The sequence below is a fragment of the Podarcis tiliguerta genome (assembly GCF_965153285.1).
Source record: "Podarcis tiliguerta genome assembly, chromosome: 11".
Taxonomy (NCBI): Eukaryota; Metazoa; Chordata; class Lepidosauria; order Squamata; family Lacertidae; genus Podarcis; species Podarcis tiliguerta.
The window spans coordinates 7,965,138-7,977,655 of record NC_139544.1 but is presented as its reverse complement, the minus strand read 5'-3'; the positions used below and the strand labels follow the sequence as shown (position 1 = coordinate 7,977,655).

At 46.6% G+C, this 12,518-nt stretch overlaps 1 protein-coding gene and 1 long non-coding RNA gene across 4 annotated transcripts in view; both read left to right on the top strand.

Annotated features, from left to right (window-relative positions):
- The window catches only part of PTCH1 (patched 1), a 112,134-nt gene that overhangs the window by 39,410 nt on the left and 60,206 nt on the right, over positions 1–12,518 (top strand). The window lies entirely within an intron of this gene.
- On the top strand, positions 6,620–8,133 carry LOC310659790. The gene is made up of 3 exons (XR_014503009.1): positions 6,620–7,091; positions 7,346–7,833; positions 8,055–8,133. It is a non-coding gene; the product is annotated as an uncharacterized lncRNA (long non-coding RNA).

Below are 12,518 nucleotides of genomic sequence, written 5' to 3'. Positions count from 1 at the left end.
TAAAAATTATTATTATGAAAGGAAATCAGTGCTGACTGCACACATATCTAACATCTGTTGGGAAATTCTCTGTAAATCTCTTTGTTGCTGTCAACTGTTTCATTCACATATTTTAGATCTGCAACTTTCTTCTTTTGTCCCCCTTTTGTGTGTGTGTACTTGGCTATGAGAAGTTGGTGGTGTTGACAGAATATAGTTCACACCACTCTGACCTTGTGATGAAACTTCCTCACAGCCACAGGGGGCCCTTATGAATCAACTCCTAATCCAGCTAATCCTGATCGCAACAAAATCATGAAAGTGGCTCCCAGTGATGTGTGTTTCGCTGCACAGATGCAGAGAGGAGGAACAGTGCTGAAAATAAATCAGTCCAGTGTGATGTTCCTCGCTGGCTGGGGGAGCCTGTGTGTGAAGCTGGGGACGTCCATTGTGTTCTGCCCCATGCGGCCTCCAGGGGAAAGCCAATGAAAAGGGGACTTGGCTGTATAATGGTGAGAAGACTGCTTAGAGCTGAGAGGTGATGTCAGCCCCACAGAAGCTGAGAGAAGTGAGCTGGGGTTAATGTTATGCAACAAGCTGAATGTGCTGTCACAGTGTGTGTGAGTCCTTATTGTGTGCGCGCGATTCTGGAAGGTTGCAGCTAGCACACTTGGCTTCGTAATTTCGCCTTAAACTGATGCCAGGGCTGAATTGCATGCTTTGTGATACACAGGTGGGTTTTAATAATAATAATAAGTAATAATAATAATAATTAGTAGCAGTAGTAGTAGGTGGTGGCGGTGGTGCTGTTCGAGTCTGGTGCTATTATCCTATCATTTGCAGCAGGATTAGCACTATCCAAGATGAACAAAGGTTTCCAGTTTGCTTTATTTTGCAAAAAGTGAACTGGATTCGGATTTATTTGTTTATTTAGTATACCACCCTTCATATCTGAAGGTCACAGGGCGGCTCACAACATAAAAACACAAAACAAGAACACAAGATACCTAATACAGTGGTACCTCAGGTTAAGTACTTAATTCGTTCCAGAGGTCCATACTTAACCCGAAACTGTTCACTTTAGCACCACTTTAGCTAATGGGGCCTCCTGCTGCTGCTGTGCCGCTGGAGCATGATTTCTGTTCTCATCCTGAAGCAAAGTTCTTAACCTGAAGCACTATTTCTGGGTTAGCGGAGTCTGTAACCTGAAGCGTATGTAACCTGAAGCGTGTGTAACCCGAGGTACCACTGTAAAGCAAACATAAAGTGCTCGCTTCGGCAGCACATATACTAATAAAGCAAACATAAAAGCGAACCAATGCCGCTATCCCCGTCCCATGAACGCATTGGAAAACTAGACTCCCTTGCTTGCAATGCTTCAGAAAAAAGGATTTCCATTTTGCATTACGTAACGCACAAGCAAACATCCTTAGATTTAGATTATTACTTTGAGAAATGGGTGCCTTGACCGAGGCAGCTCCATCCTAGGAGCTGGTGTCCAGGAAGAAATATCAAGATGGAGGGAAACTGTGAGAGGCTGCAGGTTTGGGGGTGGGGGTAGGGAGTGGGGGGGGGGTGGACGGCTGACCTGACCTGATTGTGTCCAACAGTGAGAGCAGTTCTGCTTCAAAGCCACTCAGAAAGAAGCTGCTTAGGGAACAACAGATGGTACAGCCAGCAGCTGGCATAGAATACTTGAAAGAAACTGTACCTTGTTCCATAATATGTTCATTCTCCTTCGTTTGCCTGGATCTTAAGTTTTCCCGTGTTTTGAAGTGTGTCTGTGTGTGTTTTAACCTAAAAATGAAGTTTTGTTTATTCTACTCAGATATTCTGCATCTTTTTTTTTAAATACATTGTCACAAACATCTGCTTTTTTCCTAGAAGTGTCGCAATGAAAATAGCTTTGATTTTTTAAAACAAAAACAAAAACAACTACTGTTCTTAACCACTCAGGAAAACAATTACACATTCACAGAAGGGCCATTCAGAGGTTAACTGCGAAGCTCAGTCTAGGGAGAGCAGCTTATTGCTATGGGACAAAGCAGCATTTTTCCTGTTATTCCTCCAGAGGGATATATGTGTTTCTCTGTGTGAATTTCATATATGGACGAGAGGATTAATCCTTATTTACTCTAAATTCTCCCAGTAGCTAATGAAAAGTTTTACTTGGTAGACAATTTGCGCTTGGAGGTCCCGTTTTCAAGAGCAAATGTACAAATACTATATTATACCATTATTTAAAGCATTAAAACGTGATCCTCTGTTTTCTGGACAAGGAAGTCTCATCGAGAACAAGGAGGGATTAGAGCAATTTATATTAATTCTCTCTACCACATATGAAACTCTTTTTTTGGTCAAAATGTTAGATTTCTGTCCCTACTGTTGTACTAAAGAAATAGAATCCATGATTTATAACTGTTCCATGAGAATCATCATTGCATTAGAGAGCCAGTCGTATGAGAGCCAGTGTGGTGTAGTGGTTAAGAGCGGTAGCCTCGTAATCTGGTGAACCGGGTTTGCTTCCCTGCTCCTCCACATGTAGTTGCTGGGTGACCTTGGGCTAGTCACACTTCTCTGAAGTCTCTCAGCCCCACTCACCTCACACAGTGTTTGTTGTGGGGGAGAAAGGGAAAGGAGAATGCTAGCCGCTTTGAGACTCCTTCGGGTAGTGATAAAGCGGGATATCAAATCCAAACTCCTCTTCTTCTTCTATTATGACGCCTTTATTGCTTGTCTCAAAATGTGCCAGCATCAGGCATCATGCAACCCAACTGCCCCAGTATGATAACACCCATGCCAGTCTGCTTATCAGTGCAAAGAGATTTATCCAGTGTGTATCAGTATACCTGTAGATCAGGGCCAGGGAACCCTTTTCAGCCCGAGGGCTGCATTTCCTGATGGGAAACTTTGGGGGGGGGGCATGTCAATGGTGGGCATGGCCCCGAGGCAAAACATAGGCAGGGCAATGGATGTGGCTGCTGTCCTTTTCACCGTAGGCTGCATTGCAGTCATATACAAGCCAAAGTTTTGGGTGCCTACACATTCCCCATCAGGGATGCGGGTGGCACTGTGATCTAAACCACTGAGCCTCTTGGGCTTGCTAATCAGAAGGTTGGTAGTTCGAATCCCCATGACGGGGTGAGCTCCCATTGCTCTGTCCCAGCTTCTGCCAACCTAGCAGTTTGAAAGCACACCAGTGCAAGTAGATAAATAGGTACCACTGTGGCGGGGAGGTAAACGGCATTTCCGTGCACTCTTGCTTCTGTCACGGTGTCCTGTTGCGCCATGTCATGCTGGCCACATGACCCGGAAAGCTGTCTGTGGACAAACGGCGGCTTCCTCGGCCTGAAAAGCGAGATGAGCGCTGCAACCCCATAGTCACCTTCGACTGGACTTAACCATCCAGGGGTCCTTGACTTTTTTGCCTTTTACCATTCCCCATCAAGGCAAGCAGGAGGTATAATTGCACATCAGGGACAAATTCCTCCTGGGGAAAAGCACTTGAGAATGGATTGCAACACAGCTGGTTAGGGGTAGGGCCTGGGGAGAGTCCCAAGAGGTCTGGAAGCCTGCATTGACCCACCAAGCCTGAGCCCCCCCCCCCCCTTCTCCACACGAGGAAGAGCCCAAATTGGACCAGGGCCCCCCTTACTCGGAGTAGCTCTGTGCTTGTAACTGAAGTTTGAGCATAGAGCACCTTCATGTCAGCTGGATATGAAGTTAGCAGGTTTTGCAGCCGCTGTGTGTATCAGCGCTAGGAGTGGGGTTCATGCAGTCCTCCCCCAGACCCACACATTAACTTCACTGTCTGAACACCTCTCGTTCTCATCCTTTGTGTAAGCCCATCATGGCCCCGAACAACCTAGAGCCATCCTTGGGCAACAATGAACCTACCACACTTGTGCAGAGGCTTCTAGATGTCACTGGGCTCTATGTCCCACCAGGAGCCCCTTCACCTTCACTGGGGGCTTTGATACACTTTCAGTTTGCTCACAGAGAAAATGGAGAAGTTGGGCACCAGACTCTCCCTGCCTCCATCCTCTTTGCCTTGTGCTCAAGTCTCTTAGCATCCCCACTTTGCCTCATGTGAAATGGGTTTCTACTGGGTTAAAATGAGTGGTTAGGTATTTGGGGCTGAATCTCAGTCCAGTTTGCGATCTCCTTTTTCTCAAATGGGCTTTAGGACACTGCCAGTTGGGTCTTGTTGTATCTAGTAGTACCTCTGTAGTGGTGCCCAGCCAAGTGCCTTCAGAACGCTTAAAAACATCAGCTCATGAGGACAGTAACTTCCCTCTGTCTGGCATTTGTCCTTCAGAAAGTGAAAGACTGAGAGAAATTGTTAACCAGTGTCTAACCCCCCCAAGGCAGGCTGCCTCAAACTCGGCCCTCCAGATGTTTTGAGACTACAGTTCCCATCACGCCTGACCACTGGTCCTGCTAGCTAGGGATCATGGGAGTTGTAGGCCAAAAACATCTGGAGGGCCGAGTTTGAGGACGCCTGCCCCAAGGAAACAATGTCTAAGGACTGGCCATATCCACATATCCACATGTTTTGGATGTGCACACTCTCTAGTACTAATTTAAAACCATTGCCTAACCCTCAAAAACCCACATCTACCCGTCTTATTCAGGCAGGCATTGTAGATGGTGTTTTAGAGGTGTTTACTGTCTTTAATGCAACTCTGTATTAGCTCTGGAATTATTGCAGTGGCCATAAGGACATTCCCTGGATGTTCTCTCTAGTCTAGAAAGAAACAGCCCAATGGCTTCACCTAAAACCAAACTGGTACTGTAAAGTTTTCTGCAAGCAGGTTTTCTGGGCTGTTAAGTTATAAGGGAATGGGTGGAGATGGGTCCAACACCCATTTAAAAACAAAATCTTACATCTATAAAGGCATTTCATGCTTCCCATCCTCTTCCAAAAGCTACACTATGACAAGAACAGAAGCAGAGAGATGAGGTCCAGCACCGAGGGCCTTCTGGCGGTTCCCTCGCTGCAAGAAGCCAAGTAACAGGGAACCAGGCAGAGGGCCTTCTTGGTAGTGGCACCCGCCCTGTGGAACGCTCTCCCACCACATGTCAAAGAGAAAAATAAATACCAAACTTTTAGAAGACATCTGAAGGCAGCCCTGTTTAGGGAAGCTTTTAATGTTTAATAGGTTATTGTATTTTAATATTCTGTTGGAAGTCGCCCAGAGTGGCTGGGGAAACCCAGCCAAATGGGCGGGGTATAAATAATATATTATTATTATTATTATTATTATTATTATTATTATTATTATTATTATTATTATTAGACATGCACACTGCCCAGGCTTGCGCCCCAGAGAAAACAAGGCAGGAGGCAGCAGTTATGAGTTCCCAGTCTCGCACAGTATGTGCGTTAAATGTTAGACTTTTAGGGTGGTGTTGCGCTGTGCTCCACAATTATTTCAGGGCACCAATAATTCCTGGATATGGCCTGTTTTGTTTATACCATTATAAATGATAAAATTTGTGAGGCATCTAGAAGTATGTCAGTGAAGACGATGAAGAATGGAAGAATGCCAATACAAAGCATTTCAACACTTAACATTTCTGGAAAAGCAGTGGCAACCGAGACATTTCAAATGATTGTTAGAGTTTAGCCCCATTCTGTGAGTCAGCTTTTTGCTACTCCTTTACGATCAAATGTAATTTACTATTGTGTGTGGTGCTTGGTGTTTTAAAACAGTTTTTATGTACCGGTGAGGTACAGAGTGTGGCCTAGGGCTTGGTAATAGGATATACAGAGCCTTTCACCTCTAGGTCACGAGTTCAAATATGCCTCAGGTTAGAAATGACTAGAAGCTGCTGGCACCTGGCAGCTGTTCAAGGGTCTGAGAAATAATGCAACTTTTTTAGGGCAGGTGTCCACATCACAGCTATCGTTCTTTGTGCTCATTGTAGAGGAGAGGGTTAGCAGTTCACAAACTGCCCTCCAAATACGATTGGTTGTTTGCTAGAAAGGGCATTTATATGTATGCTGTCCTAATACAAGATAACTTTCCACCATTATTTCAGCAGCAAGATGCCTTTGCATGAGCAGGGTCATCCAGGATGGAACATATAAAAACCGTTCTGAAAATGCTTTTTAAAAATAATCATTTTAAAAAATACATTGAATTTTCCATAAGGCTCACCATCGCCATCTAGTGGCACATTGTATATTGCACTTAAAACACACTTAAAACATTTTATTTGAGCCGTATAGCCGAGTCTCAGGTTAGTTGAAGGGCGGGATTAGTTGTGTGGTGTGGGATAATCGTGTATCTTTAAGCATGTATCCAAACACAAAGGGGTGTGTTTGTGTTGTGAGGACAAGTGTGAAGAACTTGACACTTTCACTGACCTTTCCTCGTTGTGCTCTGCTGCTTTCAGAAATTTTTGAACCTGCCTAGCACATTTCCTGTACAGGAGTTGGGCATAAACCACCAAAAAAGCAGTGGGATCTAGGCCCCCACCCCTGCTTTAAATGTCCATGGGACATGCGTGCGAAAGATGTGTGCGATCGTCCCACAAATCTAGTTTGCACCTCAGTTCTGGTGGACAGACCAACTTCTTCTGTATCTCGAAGGCTCTTTCCTAGTTCTGAGGTAATGACTGGGTTCTCCCACCCCCGCACCCTGGCTAAATTCAAAGCCTACTGATGTCATCGTAGGGGAATGGTTCTGCCAGGGAGCCTTGCAGCCAAGAGCTCCCAGGAACTAACCGAGTATGTTTTTAATGTGCGTATAGAGGTTGAAAGGGTGGCTGCTGCTCTGGTCCCAGAGACAGGCAGCTTGGACCCAGAACAGTTCACATGCTGTCTTTTACAGTCGTATCCTTTTGGATAAGGCGGTGTGGCAAATTTTAATGGAAAGCAGTAACATTCCAACCTGCCCATTGCCAGGAATGAGCCCCTCAAAATGCTATTACGATAGGCGTATAACTTATATAACCTGTCAAGATGAAGACTTGCACGTTAGCAAAACACCTCAGCATGCTTGCTTAGCTTTTTCCTCTGCTGCAGCCGTGAAGATGAGAACATCTACAATGTTGTCTCAAGGAGTATCTAGTTATTTCTCTAAATCATCTTTGATGCTAGTGTGGTGGAGTGGTTAAGAGCGGTGGACTCGTAATCTGGTGAACCGGGTTCGCGTCTCCGCTCCTCCACATGCAGCTGCTGGGTGACCTTGGGCCAGTCACACTTCTTTGAAGTCTCTCAGCCCCACTCACCTCACAGAGTGTTTGTTGTGGGGGAGGAAGTGAAAGGAGAATGTAAGCCGCTTTGAGACTCCTTAAAGGGAGTGAAAGGCGGGATATCAAATCCAAACTCTTCTTCTTCTTCTTTGCCAACCTGGAGCTCTGCAGATGTTGTAGGACTACATAGCTGGCTGGGACTAATGGGAACTGTAGTCCAACAACTTCTGGAGGGTACTTGCTTGGCAAAGCATGCTCTAAATGACCTCTACACTGGAATCGAATCCAGGCAAGATGGGAGTTGCGCTCACACCGGAAAGACCAGATGTATCCCTTGGGAATGGTCCTGGGTTCCAAGCTATCACATGAAGCCCTGTGGTTTCAGTGGCTGGGAATGTTGATATTTAGTTCTGTCTAGTTCATCAGCTATGGCTGTTCCTTGACCAAGAGAACCTGGTCTGTAATCCATGCCCTGGTAATGTTGCATTTTGATCCCTGCAGTGTACTCTATGTGGGGCTGCCCTTAAAGAGGACCCAGAAGCTTCAGCTAGTACAGAATGCTGTAGCCCAGCTGTTGCACGGTATCTCAAAGTAAAGCCGCACGCAACACCAACCTTTTGGGATCTGTGCTTGCTGCCAATATGCAGTGGCGTAGCGTGGGTTGTCAGCACCCGGGGCAAGGCAAGTAATTTGCGCCCCCTAACCCGTGGATTTGTGCCCCCTAACCTGTGGATTTGCGCCCCCTAACCTGTGGATTTGCGCCCCCTAACCCATGGATTTGCTCCCCCTAACCCTAACCCCCAGATGTTGCGCCCGGTGTGGCCGGCCCCCCCTGCACCCCCCACGCTATGCCACTGCCAATATGCTACCAGTTTCAGTTTTGAGTGTACAAATACCTGAAGAGCTCAGTGTAATAGGGCTCGAAATACCTGATGGATCAAGTCTCCTGGTATGTCCTAGCCTGGGTTTTTAGTTTTTCGGAGGAGGCCCTACTGGTGACGTGATGATAGGCATTTCCTATTGTATGCTGATGTGTAGCAGGTTTTTCCCTGTACAGGCACCTCAGTTATGGACCTCCGTCCATACAATTGGCCCCTTCTTTTCACCTCTTTCTGCCATTGAATAAGGGGCACCATCCAAGCTTTGTGCTTTAAGTACACTGCCACTGACACCCCCCCACCCGGACTGTTAACAGTGAAATGCAAAAGCCACACCTGCTCTCTGATAGTGCTTGCATGCATCTGTGTTGCCACAGGCGTGCACAGAAATTTCAGTCAGATTTTTAGCAGTCACCACCTCTCTTTGGTCATGAAATTTAGGTCCCACCAGTGGCATAGCGTGGGTTGTCAGCACCCGGGGCAAGGCAAGTAATTTGCGCCCCCTAACCCGGGGCAAGGCAAGTAATTTGCGCCCCCCCTGCTGCACTGTTCCTCCCCCAGATAGTCCCTCGCTCTCTCTCCGCACCGCACCGCACGCCTGGCACCCTCCCCTCCACAGTGGGCAGCGACCCGGCGGCTCGGATCGGATTCGCACAGCCAGCACTGCAGTGAGAGAGAGAGAGTGAGCCAGGTAGGGGCAGAGAGCTGCAAGTGCGAGCGCGCCCCGCCCCCGATGTTGCACCCGGTGCGGCCGGCCCCCCCTGCACCCCCCCACGCTACGCCACTGGGTCCCACTCAGAGCCGTCTTTCCCATAGGGCTTAGTGGTGCGTCGTGCCAGGGCACCGGCCTCTCAGGGGTGCCCCAGCAAATGGGGGAGCTGTGCAGCTTTGCTGGCGGCCTCCCCTTTCCCTGCACACCCGCCAGCTGCGCCCCACCAACTATATTGCTCTCCTGCAGCGGCATGGGGGAGAGTTGCGCCCCCCCCAGTGGTTGGCAGTGCACAGCTTCACACACCCACTATCTGTGGTAATTTGGGGGCGCTGGGCAGATATTTGCACTCTGGCGCCGCATCTGCTAAAGACGGCCCTGATCCCACTCTTTACTCATAGGAGCCTTTCCCACCCCTGCCACCCATGTAGATGAAGTTTGTTGAGCTGTTTGGGTGGAATCCTGCCCTGTATGCTTCCCAAATTAGAGGCTGGGCTGCGTGCTATATGCCTTTTGGCCTTCTCAGTTTTGGGTGCTGTACTTGTGGGACTCCCTTTATCGTAGGGAGTTCAATATCCCGCCAGATGTTGTTAGACTCCCATAATCCCTGACTATTGGTTGGGGGTTGATGGGAGCTGGAGTTCAACAACAGCTTCAGAAGTGTTTCGTTCTTCCAAACTTTTGGCCATCCGGTTTGAGTCTTCAGACGTTACCTTGAACATTGAGTTGGTTGTGGGAGTTTTTAATTGGCTACTCCTGTTAAGTAAGTAGTTTTGTAATCTTCGCAAGTTTTGTCTAAAACCATGTCAGCTACCTTGATCCCCTATAGGGTCAAAAAGCCTATAGGGTGTAAATGGAAATAATAAAACCGATGATAGTTTTATTCCATCAAGTCTTCAGTTGATAGGAAAGGCCAGGATATTATTTCCCAGTTTCCTATGCAGAGAACTACAGTGGTGCCTCGCAAGACGAAACTAATTCGTTCTGCGAGTTTTTTCGTCTTGTGAATTTTTCGTCTTGCAAAGCACGGTTTCCCATAGGAAATGCATTGACAGTTTCCCATAGGAATGTATCGACGGTTTTAAGAAAAAGGCGCAAGACGTTTTCGTCTTGCGAAGCAAGCCCACAGGGAAATTCGTCTTGCGAAGCAACTCAAAAAACAAAAAACTCTTTTGTCTTGCGAGTTTTTCGTCTTGCGAGGCATTCGTCTTACGAGGTACCACTGTATAATAACTTTCACAAGTTACCTGCTTTCCTGAGAAACCAACATAAGGAGGTTGTGCTCAGCTAAATGTAAACTTCCATGCCACGTATTTCTCCCTGTTGACATTATCTTGAGTTGTTATTGATCTGCTCCATAGTTAAGTGGGTTGTGGCCTCAGTGAAGAAGTTCAGGATGCGACCAAGTAGCTCTAGAAACGTGAAATCTCCCAAGAATGTTTTAATTTATTCTTCATTTGCAATGTAAAGAAGTGGGGTTTTTTTATTGCATTGTACATTTGACATTATATTTGTAGTTACCTTTTTTTATTTATTGCATTGTTACTAAGATCTCTTCATATAACTTATATGTTGTTTATTTAGAACTTAAACACGAAAAATGCCATTGTTTTCCATCCTAGTGGAAGAAACAATAAAGAAGGGGAGGATTTTTTTAAAAAGTTGAAGAAGAAAAGCACTGTCATCGTGGTGTTTAACAGAATCTTTCGCAACAGCTTTTGTTCTGGGCAGATTGTTTGCTGTTTATGTTTGCATTTGTCTGGGTGCTGTCTCTCCCTGCTCAGAGTCTACCAAACTCACTCAAGCAGACTGTCTGAATTATTTGATCACAGACCACTAGTTTTCCATGGCATCACAAGTGTTGTGGTTAGCACTGGAGCACACTGTGCCAGGCTGCCATATGTGCTTAGGTTCACTTATTCACCATCCATGAATATGGCGTACTCCAAGAAAGGAACTTGGCTACATTGGCCATGCTTGTGCTAGTCTGCACTACTAAGCAAGTAGGAACAGGTTTAGTGTACCCCCATATATTAAGAGCAAAGGGATGCAGGTGGTGCTGTGGTCTAAACCACTGAGCCTAGGGCTTACCGATCAGAAGGTTGGCGGTTCGAATCCCCGCTACTGGTGAGCTACGGTTGCTCTGTCCCAGCTCCTGCCAACCTAGCGGTTTGAAAGCAGGCCAGTGCAAGTAGATAAATAGGTACCATTGCAACGGGAAGGTAAACAGCGTTTCCGTGTGCTCCGTCCGCCGCAACCCCAGAGTCGCCTTTGACTGGGTAGTTGCTTAGGACAGAATCTTTTCAGCAGTGGCACCAGCATTGTGGAACTCTTTCCTTCAAGGAGGTTGGCTCTTCATGTCATCCCTTCTTGGTCTTTTGGAACCAGGCAGTGTTACCAGTAAGTGCTTGAAGGTAAATATAATACAGTGGTACCTCGGATTACAGACACTTCAGGTTACAGACGCTTCAGTTTACAGACTCCGCTAACCCAGAAATAGTGCTTCAGGTTAAGAACTTTGCTTCAGGATGAGAAGAGAAATCGTGCGGCGGCAGCGGGAGGCCCCATTAGCTAAAGTGGTACCTCAGGTTAAGAACAGTTTCAGCTTAAGAACGGACCTCCGGAACAAATTAAGTACTTAACCCGAGGTACCACTGTAATTAAATAGCAGAAAATGTATGGAGCATACAAATTACAGTCGTACCTCGGGTTAAGAACTTAATTCGTTCCGGAGGTCCGTTCTTAAGCTGAAACTGCTCTTAACCTGAAGCACCACTTTAGCTAATGGGGCCTCCTGCTGCTGCTGCCGCACCACCAGAGCACGATTTCTGTAGCCATCCTGAAGCAAAGTTCTTAACCCAAGGTACTATTTCTGGGTTAGCGGAGTCTGTAACCTGAAGTGCCTGTAACCCGAGGTACCACTGTAATGATGAACTTTTCCATTCATTATACTTAACAATGTTATACTGACAGTAAGAGCTGTTTCACAGTGGAACGGACTCCCACTGGAGGTTGTGGACTCTCCTTCCTTGGAGGTTTTTAAGCAGAGGTTGGGTGGCCATCTGTCATGGATACTTTAGCTTAGGTTCCTGCCTTGCAGGGGGTTGGAATAGATGACCCTCAGGATCCCTTCCAACTATACAATTCTGCGATAGCTGTTTTAATTGTGAATCTTCATGACAGTTTGTGAATAGCTTTTAGGAATGACAAAAGAAAAGGATAGAAATATGTGTACAGGTTCGCTCGTCTTCCTGGGGTGATCCAAGTGTGTTAGACATGTGAGGCTGATGTGTCAGCCTGGGTGTATATTGATGTTAAAGGCGTCACATAAAGTGGCATTTTCTTGTGGAGAGCTCTTTTGTTCTTTGAAAAACTGGAGCAGAGTTTTGGGGGAAACAGTTTGGAAAAATTATCAAGCAGATGTCTGTGCGAGAGTACATTATAAGGTCCTTACACTTTAAGGATTAAAAGAAAAAAACTACAGGAAAGGCAGTATTCACACATAGTTCTTTCCTTCTTGTGATTTTTTTTTGGGGGGGGGGTATTACTTCCAATGGGATGGGACGTGGGTGGCGCTGTGGGTAAAACCTCAGCGCCTAGGACTTGCCGATTGCATGGTCGGCGGTTCAAATCCCCGTGGCGGGGTGCGCTCCCGTCGTTCAGTCCCAGCGCCTGCCAACCTAGCAGTTCGAAAGCACCCCCGGGTGCAAGTAGATAAATAGGGACCGCTTACCACTGGGAAGGTAAAC